Here is an 11,576-nt window from a genome sequence, read left to right as displayed (position 1 = left end):
AGAGCTTTCCATCTTCTAATGTCCTCTTCAATTTCTTTCTTTAGACTTCTGTAGTTTTTATTATAGAGGTTTTTCACCTCTTTTATTAGGTTGACTCACAAGTATTTTATTTATTTAGGCTATTGCAAATGGGGTAGCACCCAGAAAAAAATGATCCCTTCATCCAAATCTTTTCTAAGACACTCAAGCTCAATTTGCTACCAGTGGGCACAAATTAAAACTAATTTTAAAGAAAGTTTACATCATAACATGCTCCAGTGTGAAACTTGATGTTGGCTATAGCTATAATCTAAACTCACAGCATAGCCTATTCCCTCTCTTATATTAGCTTAAAAATGTATGTTTTGACTTCTGGATCACCCCAATGTCACCAGATTGTTGGTTCTCAAACTTCAGTGTGCAATAGCAATCACAGGCTAATTATAAATGCATATTCCAAAATTTACCCTAGACATACTAAAATAGAAATCCTCCAGAGCTGAATCTCAGATATTTGCATGTTCAATATACTGTCCATATTATTCTGATGTAGGCTGTCATTGGACCATGACTTGAGAAATTTGGCTTTAGAAGGTATTCTCCTCTTAAGAACCAAATGTCTAATATTATTTTTTTCACTTATGGCTCAAGCTCAAAGTTTCATACTTAGTAAGGACTTACAAGTAGTAAAACACAAATAAAAACAGGAAGAGAAGTATTTTTCTGGAATTATGATCCAAATAAAACATGATTTATAGCATGTGGTTTCTTTTATAATTAGTTGTACACCATCATTCAATATTTGAATAAGCTATATAATAAGGAGCTATGACATGATGCTTGCTCCAAAAATGTGGCTTTAGTGTTTAGTGTTTTGAAAACCAGACTCTTAGATGGTCTGATCTCATACAGCCCTGCAAGTCATTTTCTTCTTGAACTTCTTATCTCTCTTTGGCCTCTATAAGGGATGAAGAATTTCTAGTTTCGGTTTACAACTTCTAATCCTTATTCTTAAAGTGGTGTTAAAGAATATTTATAGTGTATTTCATAGTGTAGTCTGTCTGCGCAAAAATAACTGTGAAAAAAAAGTTCAAAATTTCTTATATTTTACAATTTAATTTTTGCCTGAGGAAAAAGAAAAAAAATTTTCCTAGTAAGCAATCAATTTGGAATTGCCTCATTTGGATTAAATTCATAATTTTATTTTTAAAGAGTCACATTTATGATATCACAAGGATGAACAATAGACAGTCTATGAAATTTTTACTTAGAAATTAATGAGATAATTTGTTCATGTTCTGGATGATATTTGCCCATAAATGGGTGATTAAATAGATGACTGAGAAAGTCCTCTCTAACCCTGAGTGTGAGTTTACGGTGCCTAAGAAGTTTTCTGGAGGCACTCAGTATTACTTGGAGGTACTGTGAAATGTAATTTGTTTCTCACAAAGAACATAGTTTTTAGCCAAAATTTGCCTGTATGAAGTGAGGTTCACAATGTTATATCTCTGTGTATTTTAAAAATGACATCATGCTTTAGAAATATAAACATTCAAATGGAAAACGAAAAATTGGATCAGCTAGTGATACTCCAATAGATTTGGCTCTTAACTTTTCAAAGGGACTTCTATCGTGTATTTTCTTTTTCTCCTATATTGTTGTATCAAGATGTCAATAGTAACACAGTGGTTGGCAGAATGCTTTCTCTGGATGCAGCCAGGATCTGTAGCATTCCAAAATGTCTTGAGAGGCTTGGAAGTGCAGGTTGAAGGTCACAGGGTTAGAACTGAAATGACTTCAGAGATGGAACATGAGGACATCTAGGTCACTGAGTCGATCAAGTGTGCATAAGGCAGAGCTAACTTGATTCTCTCTTAAGACAATGCATTATCTACCTGTTTGAAGAAGAGATTAAGTCATTTTGATTACTCTGCCTTTGGATAATACTTTCCTCAACTCTCTTTCACAATCTACTTGGTATTATGTGTACTTGTTTCTTCTTTCCCAGTTGGTTACCCACTGTGGCAGACAGATGATGGGGAGGTCCCCGTGACTTCTTCGCTCTTTGTATTCATACCCTTTAATCTCTCTCCTTGAGTATGGGAAGGACTATGACTTGCATTCCAGTCAAGGTGACAACTTGATGCCACAAAGGTGACTGGACATACACGATCACATGTACATGACTGCCTTACACAGGATGGGATGCCATCTTAACAGGAGGTCCTCTCCCACAGCCTGCTTGGCTAGGCATGGACGAGGTGGGTCCACCTCTTCATAGTCTTAAAAGGCCACAATCAAAGTATCGATGGGACTTTAGTCTCATCTAAGGCTCAACTGGGGTTGGATTTGCTTCCAAGCATGAGGTTGTTGGCAGCACCCAGTTCCTTGCAGGCTGTCAGATTAAGAGCTTTAGTTTCTTGCTGGCTGATCAGAGAGGCTAGCTACACGGGGACTACGCAACTCATAATATGGCAGGTGCTTCTTCAAAGCCAGCAAGGAAGAGGGAGAGTCTCTTGGCCATACTGAGCACAATAAGAAGACTCCTCTATTTTAACTTGCTGCATCTAGTAAGGGTGAATTTTTACTCATAATTTATGATAGAATTCTAAAGCTTATGATTGTGTTTATCTTGCCATTATCAAAATAAACTCAGTTTAAGTTTTTTTTAATTAATTGTGTAATTATATGGTTCAGGGAATCATGCAGTCTATTGACCCTATTGTGCATTCAAACACAACCCATTGCTTAAGTAAGGAACCTGTATAAACTATTAAATTAGTAACCATCCTACCATATGGCTTTTTGTTGGACTAGAGAGACTGCCAAAACAATAAATTCTAATTATCCAGGGGTAAATCAATTTCACCGCCACATTCTCTCTTACTTCCTTTCCTCCTTTCTTCCAAATATTGCACAAGATAAGACAATATGGAGGCACTGGTGGTCTTAAAGCCCATAGCAGTCTCCCTTTGCCTTCAGATGTGTGCCATGCATGGTCCCTACAGGGGTCTGTCTTCTTGACTGCACATTTTATTCCCAAGGATGGTTTTACTTCTTCCTGCTGCCAACAGTGATTAGCTTCACAAACAAACTTGTGGTTGAGTCCAAAGGCTTTTCCCAAAGGAGCATACAACTGGCAGAAACAGCAAAAGAAGTGTCCATGTTTCAGAATTAATAGAAACATGTTTACCAAAACACCAATTAGAATTTCCTTTAGTTATTATGACATCAGATTTTTAGCTTTGACAAAACTGAACAAACTCTACACATTTATCGCTAAAGAATCTCAAGATCTTTTTGTTACATGGAAACTAGTGCTGTTTTATTTTAGGTGCATGGCAAAGTGACAGAATAGCAAGAGAGACCCAAGCCAAGTGCGGCAAAGGCAGTCTGGTTTAGATTTTCCCACTGAATGTTACTGAGGCTGGGCCTCTCCTGGGAGATGTCATGAAGGCAGGCTTGCATTTGTGCTGGGGTTTTCGTAATCTTGCAAGGTAACTTTAACATGTTTACTGAGAATTAAGCTAAGGAAAAATAAACTACTGATGAACTACAAATTGATTTTAATTAAGTTAATGGGAAAATTTCATTTCTATTTCATGAAGTCTTTTTGTCCCTTCAAACAGTTACTTTTATGTTTTACTTTAGAATGTAGAACCCTTCCTTACTTTCAACCATCTTTTCAACATTCCTGCTAAAATATAAAGGCCTACTTTTCACCTGTGTCCTGTTGAGTAATTATTCCAACATTTCCTGTATATTGTTATTATTATGCTACACTAAACAAATCAAAGCAACATAGTTCAGATCCCACAATTTAGTACAGTTTCTGACCCCACTCCCTTTTTTTTTTTTTTTTTAGTTGTAGATGGACAAATACCTTTATTTTGTTTACTTATATGTGGTGCTGAGGATTGGTCCCAGTGCCTTACGTGTGAGGCAAGTGCTTTACCACTGAGAGCAGCCCCAGAGCTTCTGACTTTGTGAACAAAGATAGGCTACTTATTAAAATATCTACTCAGCTCATTGGAACAATAATAGCAGACTTTTTCTTTGTGGATGTTAGCTTAGGTTTCCTCTATATTGCATATGTTGAAATTCTTTTTAGATGACAACAGTAAAAAATGCATTTCCCTCCATTACCAGCACCCAAATCATCGAAGAACATCACACATTCCTTTTCCTGACAAGGCCTTTGGCTTTTCCCCTATGCCTTTTGAGAGTCTGCCATTACTTTTAGATTAAGAACACAGAGCCTTTCTGTGCCCATAAATGTTTTCACGCTTCATTTCTAGAGATGGGCTATGTGGGGAGATCCAGGAGGTTATTCTTTTTGAGAAGTAAAATATTTCCCCACGAGAAGGAACATTTCCAAAGGACAAGGAAAGCCTGGTAAATGTATTTGATTTTCTCAAAAGCATTCATTCTTTTCACATGGAGGCACAGTTTGCTTCCCAAAACCTATTACCCCATTGCCGGCCATTTTCATGCCAGTGTCAACTCATGGGCCTTTCAGCCTCTGCCACTCCACTGCAGCTGTTCTATCTCGACCACCACCATGCCCTCTCTTCTTCTTTTTAACTATTACAAGGAAATCATTCACCTCTTTCTCTCCTTCTCCATCTCTCTTTCTTTCCCTCCCTCCCAGTCTGTACCTGAGACATGGATGCTCTAACTTTCCCCTTAGCAACCTGGTTGATCCCAGAGTTCAACCTATTGTTTTTACCATAATGACCTTGCATTAAGGCCTAGGATGGATGAGGAATGGCTGGGTTAGGAAGCAATAATCAAATCACTGAGCACAGAGAGGGGATGAAACATTTTGTTTCCAAGAGACACTTTTAGTTTCTTTGTCGTTTGCTTTTTAGTTTTGTCTCATTTCAGGGAACTCATAATTTTTAAATGTACATATTAGTAAAGTTTGCTCTGAATTATCATGATAGCCCATAACACGTGAGCTCTTTTGTCTCTCAAATACCTTCAACTCTTCTTTCCACAGCTTTTGCCTTGCTTCAGACAGCTTTTCCACAGTAACTGGGAAATGAGTGTGTTTTTTTAAACATTCTACGTAAAAGCTCTTCTTATCTTCTAAATAGTAGTTACTAGTATAAGGAGCACTGAAAGGAGTTACCAGTACAAAGAGCATGAAAGAAGTTGATTCTTACATTTAAAAAAATCTTCCATCTAGGGGCTGGGGATGTGGCTCAAGCGGTAGCGCGCTCGCCTGGCATGCGTGCAGCCCGGGTTCGATCCCCAGCACCACATACCAACAAAGATGTTGTGTCCGCTGAGAACTAAAAAATAAATATTAAAAATTCTCTCTCTCTCTCCTCTCTCACTCTCTCTTTAAAAAAAAATCTTCCATCTCAAATCCTTTTTAAGAAGGTGAGACACTGAAACAAGAACACAGAACAATTCTATAGGCCCGTATTTCCCATACTTTACTGAGCATCAGAATTACCTGGCATTAGTGCCCTGGGCTCCATCTGTAGAGATTCTGATCCAGGAGCTGCTGATGCTACTGGTCCTTGGACTACCCTGAATATCTTCTCCAAAGGACATATTCTCAGCTATCCCTGCACTGCTTCTCCATGTGTTACCCCAATGTGAAGAGCAGCTTGCTGTCAGGCAGTAAGTATAGAGTGATACATAGACAGAGGGACAGGTGGGTAGAGGGAAAGAGAATTAGAGAGAGTGATGGAGAGATAATAGATAATAAATAGATATCAAATAGGATATGAAGAACCTTAAGTAATGCAATTTTAAAAATTCTGTCTTTAAAATTAATAAAAGTTTAAAGCATAGCATATGCATTTTAATAACTAAGAGTATAAAATACATGTTATAACTAAACTACCCTCCCAGACTATACCTACACTCCCACTCTGCAGAAACAGCCACACTTAAGTATCTTGTGTACTAAACATTTTGAAAGAAGTTGAGATTTTCTCTCCAAATACCATAGGCCAGTCTACACTCCCATTTACTATTATACAAATGATTTTTTTTCTCCATATTTCGACAGTATCAAAATTTCCAACTTTTTGTCTGTCAATCTGATATGTGAAAAACAACTTCTAATTTTTATTTTAGCTTGCGTTGTCTATAATTATGAGAGTTGAACAACTTTGAGTAGTAAGACTATGGACAAGCTATTAATTTAGGGCAGATAAATGGCAGATGTTAGCTGCCTGTTCTTGAACCTGGCTTCAAAAAGTGCTTCACTTCTTTTTGAATGAAAAGAAATGCCTAGAGTCTTCCCATTGTTCACCCCCAACCATTCCCCCTGGGACATTCATTTTCTATAGCACTTCTATGGGAAATAAAGGGTGCAATGTAGGTTTGTTTGTGGTATTTTGTACAGAAAATGATACATCTCCAAACCCAAGCTTTGCCTATGGGAAATGATAACTTCTAGTCAAACAGAGGCTATAGGAGCTTAAAGAAAATCTCAAAGCTGAATTATTTAAGGCCAAATTTTCTGTAGCTTGTTTACTGGTATTCACTTGAAAGAAACACACACACACACACACACACACACACACACACACCCCTAAGACTGCTTTTTGAAATCAAATACATTTCCTGCCTTCTTCATTCCTCAGTACTCTTACGACCAGTCTATTTATAGCCCAGGAAAGGAAAAAGCTCCACTGGAGGCAGGAAAACTAAGTTCGGAAAGAATAGGAGGAAGTGTGCCTGCCATTTAGCTAAACAACCTTTTATTCATTGAGCTCAAAGCTTAGCAGCTTCACTGTGGTTGTTAGGCGTAAACAGCTTGCAAATTTCCATTTTTTTTCCTCTTCACTTTTGAACTGGATTTGGGCAATGGAGGTGATGACAACATTTTAGAAAAGAGAATAGGAATCTCCAGGTGTTTGGGCACATTGAAGAGAAACTTGCAAGAAGATGAGGAATAGGAAAAAGATGATTCGACAGTGGGATGAACTTTAAATGAGTGCACGTCTGCAAATTAAGGTAAGTGTCATTTTTAAGTCTGGTCAATTTGTGTGTCTTAATGCATTTTGAGAACCACATATTTTAACCACAGACGGTATTTATACTTTGAGGGCAAATCCTCATGTAACTTTTCAATGAGTTTTGCTTATAGCTCTGAAGAAATGTAGCAATCAGCCTCAGTTATAACATCTTCAGTTTCTAATAATAAATGTTTCAAAATACTTGTTTAAGGTATCTTTATTGCCACTAACTTTCTTCAATTTCAACATTATTAGGGGATCACATAGCATTATTTTACTGATGACCTTTTTTTTTTTTTTTTTTTTTTGATGCTGAGGATTGAACCCAGGGTCTTATGCATGCAAGGGAAGCACTTTACCAACTGAGCTATATCCCTAACCCCTGATGATCTTTAGAAAACAATATTTTCTTGATATTTGTGCTTTCTAAAGTGCTGATCAATAATCCATCTGCCATTCTTTTTATCAATATTAGTTAAGAATGCATTTAATAAATGGGTTTTTGTGCAAAAAAACAATGATAGAAAACTTAGTTAAAATTTAAATTTTGTATAAAATGTAGTGAAGATAAAGCCCCTCCCCCACCCCAAGTACAAAGATTCTTCTCCTGGTCACTCATTTTCAGACAAAAGAGAAACTTCTAGAAGCATAAAACCCAGCACTGAACAGTTTCCAGTCACGGAAACAGTTCACAGTAATTATTGACATCTAAATGACTATTTCAAAACAGTCCCTCAGCATATATGTTCTGAGTGCCTTGAAAAATGTCACTGGGTTTGGAAGTGGAAAGGTTGAAAGGAAATGGATTAAATCCAAGAGTAATTGATGATGCCCACAGAAACTTGGAAAGCTCCTAGGGACATTCCAAATTCTTTTAAGGTTCCTTGCCATCAAAGGAGCATAAGCACCTTTGTTTAATGATGCACCACGTTTGCCATCCACTGCCCATAACGTCTGCATTTGTGTCTGAGTGATTTAATGTTTCCACCAGACTAGCAAAGGATAAGGTCCTGGTGGCTTATTGGAAGGGAAATGTGCTGCTGTTCTTTTGGCTCCTCCCTGATTGAGATTGGTATGTTTGGAATCTGTGGAAGAAGGTCGGAAAATTGGAAAGTAGAAACACTGAGCCAGCCAGAACCTGCCAAGGGCTCTGGTGGATCTCATTGGCTACTTTCTTTCCGGGGAGAATTTAAGTTTTTCCCCCCTTTTCTGATTAGAAATTTATAATTTATCCCATGGAAACTGTAAGAAGGCTTAATATTTTTGAGTAGAAAGAGCATGGTTTCTTAGTTGCTCGTATGTTGTAAGAAAATAGGAGAAAACAAAATTAATCTGGATAAATATATTAACACTGAAAATATTTTTAGGACACTAGGGTTGCAAAGTCAAGTCTGAGCCCTTTGTTACTCCTACAGGGTGAGAGCAAAGGGAACCTCATTAATGGCTCCTCCTACCCTGTATTGCAAGTCCCTAAGCAGTGCCACACCACAAAAGCATACAGACTGCACTCCCTACTAGTAATACAATCTCTACCCTTGATAAACTCTACATTTGGTTGGAGGAAAGGAATTATGTAGGACAAAGACATTCTATATGTGGAACCAAATTAATGACATAGATCATGGCTACCTACCAGATAAGGAAGAGTTGATCCAGGTAGGCTTTGTGGAGGTCTGAGGCTCAGCTGTGGTGGGCAGGAGATCTGAAATACAGATAGAGGTAAGAGCATCTGAGATAGGACTGGAACTGTGAGCACCGTCAGAGATTGGAATGTACATTGTGCACCCAAGGAATCAGAGTGCCAAGTGAAAGACAGGATGCCTAGTGAAATGTGAATTTCAGGTAAACAGCAATTACATTTTAGTATAAGTGTGTCCTATTGCCTGGAGGTATGAGGCCTACTGCCTGGGACATACTTGTCTGAAAACATTATTTGTTATTTATTTGAAATTCACTTTGCACTGGGTGTTCTGCACCTTTATTTTCTGGCAGCCCCATCAGAGAACTGAGTCAATCAGCTTGACTTTTATTTTCCACTTTGTCTCAAGAGTAAACAAATATCTACCACTTTCTAATCAGGAACAAAAAGCAGTATGTTTTTAAAAAGTGTTTTTAAAAAACAACATGCTTGTTCCTATCTTTGAGGCACAAGCATGCAGATCCAGTGAGAAGTTTCTGGAGGAGTTTGGGGTCAGACTATGGTATAACTGTTAATGCCACACTAAGGAGCTTAGAATCTAATTTAAAGATGCCATGGAATCACTAAGGGTTTTGTAAAAGGAAATGGCTTGATAAGATCTGCCCACTGAGGCAGAACTTGCTGGGATAAGGAAAACAGGTCACTGAGGCCCTGTGCTGATGAAAACAGAGAGGAAGAAACCAGTTGGAGACACATTAGGGAACAAATTGACCTGCTTTGAAAACTAATTGGAAGCTGGGCACAGCGGCATACTGCCTGTGATCCCAGCCACTTGAGGGGCTGACGCAGGAATCACAAGTTCAAGTTCAAGGTCAGCCTCAGTAATTTAGCATGATCCTGGCTCAAAAGAGAGAGTGGGGAGGGGAGGGAGAGAGAGAGATGGAGATGAAAACTAGTTGTTTATGGCTATTAGAAGGAGAGGGCATGCTAAAGAGGGCTGCATTATTTTATGGCCCCTCCAAAGCAACAGCTAATCAAAGAGCCAGATGCCAGTCAGGGAGTTAGTAAAGGAGATGGGGAATTAGGTCACAGACATATTAAATTTAAGGTGATGAAGGAATAGTTGGGTAGAAATAGTAGACTGACAGCTGGAAATGGGAAATGGCTTAGGAGGGAGGTAAGGAAATAATAACAGCTAACCTATGTCAAGGTTTTTGTCGTCACTATCTTATTTAATGCTTGTAGCCACCTATGAGTGTGCTTGCCACAGTTTTATAGGTGAAAACTATGAAGTTCATAGAGTATAAGTAACTTGCCTATGATTTGGAATTGCATAGCTAGTGAGAAATAAAAGATGGAAATTGAGTACATATGCAGCAGAAACCCATGCATCTGCTAATTCCCATACAGATATTCAGTATCTTGTTCTGGACTAACTTTCCCCATCAGAAAAATTCTAAGGGCACCAACTTTTCATGCTATAATCCAATTTTTTTTGGGGGGGATGGTGCTGGGGATTGAACCCAGAGCCTTGTGCATGTAGCTACAAAGTGAGCTACATCTCCAGCCTCTATAACCCAATTTTTAACTAAGTTCTTGTCTATTATTGTTCCTATCTTTGGTAACCCTCATAAAACTACTTTTTGGTTAAGCTCTCTGAAGAAATGGGAATAGTTTGTACACACAGGTTTTATTTCTTTATTATTTCCCTATCCATTTATTACTTAAATTCTTTTCCCTTCACTGTCTCATGTTCCATTTTCCCTTGGTTGTCTGTGAAAATAAATACAGAAGAGACCAAGGTTAATTGCCTCTCCCTGTCGGTGGCTGCCCCCTAGTGACAGCACTAGCTAACATCGTTCAGCGGGGCCAGAGATAACACAGCAAGTTACCAAAAAACAGGCTCCTTGGGAATCTCTAAATAGAACAAGAGTTCACAGAATCTCATCAGAATCAGCTTTGGACTCTCAGATGGTCTGGAGACTACTTATGCTAGGAGATTCTGGAAAAAGACTTTGTGGAATTACATATACCCTTGCAGCTGCCTAGCCTGAGGGCCTTTTGAATAGGCCAGTTTTAGATTTATCTTAAACTTTCTAATTATTAAAAGTGTTTCACTTGTTTACTCTTTTAAAAAGGCATGTGGGGGACATAGCTCAGTGGTAGAGCATTTGATTAGCATATGTAAGCCTTGAGTTCCATCCCCAGCATGCCCAAAACACAAACGGAAAACCAGTATATATATTATGCTTGGTCATTAAACTTTTAATGCAAATATGGCACTTGCCTACTACCATGGACAAAGTCCTGGGTTCAGCCTCCAGAACCATACACACAGAAAATTCCAGAATCTTTTATTCTATATATTGACTTCAAATTTTGCAATATATTTTTAAAGTAAAAAGTAAATGCTCTATCTTTTAGCAATCTATCCGAAGGAAAGAATCATAGATTCTGGGGAAAAAAGTGTGTAAAAGAATCTATCTATTTGTAACAGATTTTGTAAATAACCTGAATGTATATAAATAAAGGAACTGTTAAACAATATTCCAATATATGGAATTTCATACAACCATTAAATTATATTAAGGCATTAAATGGTGCTGAGAAGAGTTCATAGGTAATGTTAAGTGAAAAGGGAAAGGCTACAAAGTTATATCCACAGTGTGTTTGCATTTGCTTATATAAGAGCTAAAATTCATTTAACAAAAGGTTAACAATAGCACTTTATGGTTAGTGGGCTCATAATAACTTTTATTTTCCACTTTGTCTCTAGGATAAACAAATATCTACCACTTTCTAATCAGGAACAAAAAGCAGTATGTTTTTTAAAAGTGGAGATTGAAGTCTCTGTTCTAGTTTCTTGCTGTCGTGGCTATAATATGTTTGTGCTAATTCAGCGTCATTTATGGCCTCCTTGCCCAGTAAAGAGCTATATCCTGTTTGTGACAGCATAATTTATTGTCATGGAAAAG

At 37.8% G+C, this 11,576-nt stretch overlaps 1 long non-coding RNA gene across 1 annotated transcript in view; it reads right to left on the bottom strand.

The window, feature by feature from the left end:
* Window positions 1–1,307: 1,307 nt before the first annotated feature.
* LOC308632154 overlaps window positions 1,308–11,576 on the bottom strand; it is a 39,357-nt gene continuing 29,088 nt past the window's right edge. The window contains exons 3-4 of the long non-coding RNA XR_014018439.1: window positions 8,596–8,664; window positions 1,308–1,874 (exon numbers count right to left, since the gene is read on the bottom strand). This is a non-coding gene — a long non-coding RNA (uncharacterized lncRNA). The remainder of the gene's footprint in view (window positions 1,875–8,595; window positions 8,665–11,576) is intronic.

This window comes from Spermophilus citellus, assembly GCF_964194105.1.
Source record: "Spermophilus citellus genome assembly, chromosome: 13".
Classification (NCBI taxonomy): Eukaryota; Metazoa; Chordata; class Mammalia; order Rodentia; family Sciuridae; genus Spermophilus; species Spermophilus citellus.
This window is presented reverse-complemented; position numbering and strand designations above follow the sequence as displayed.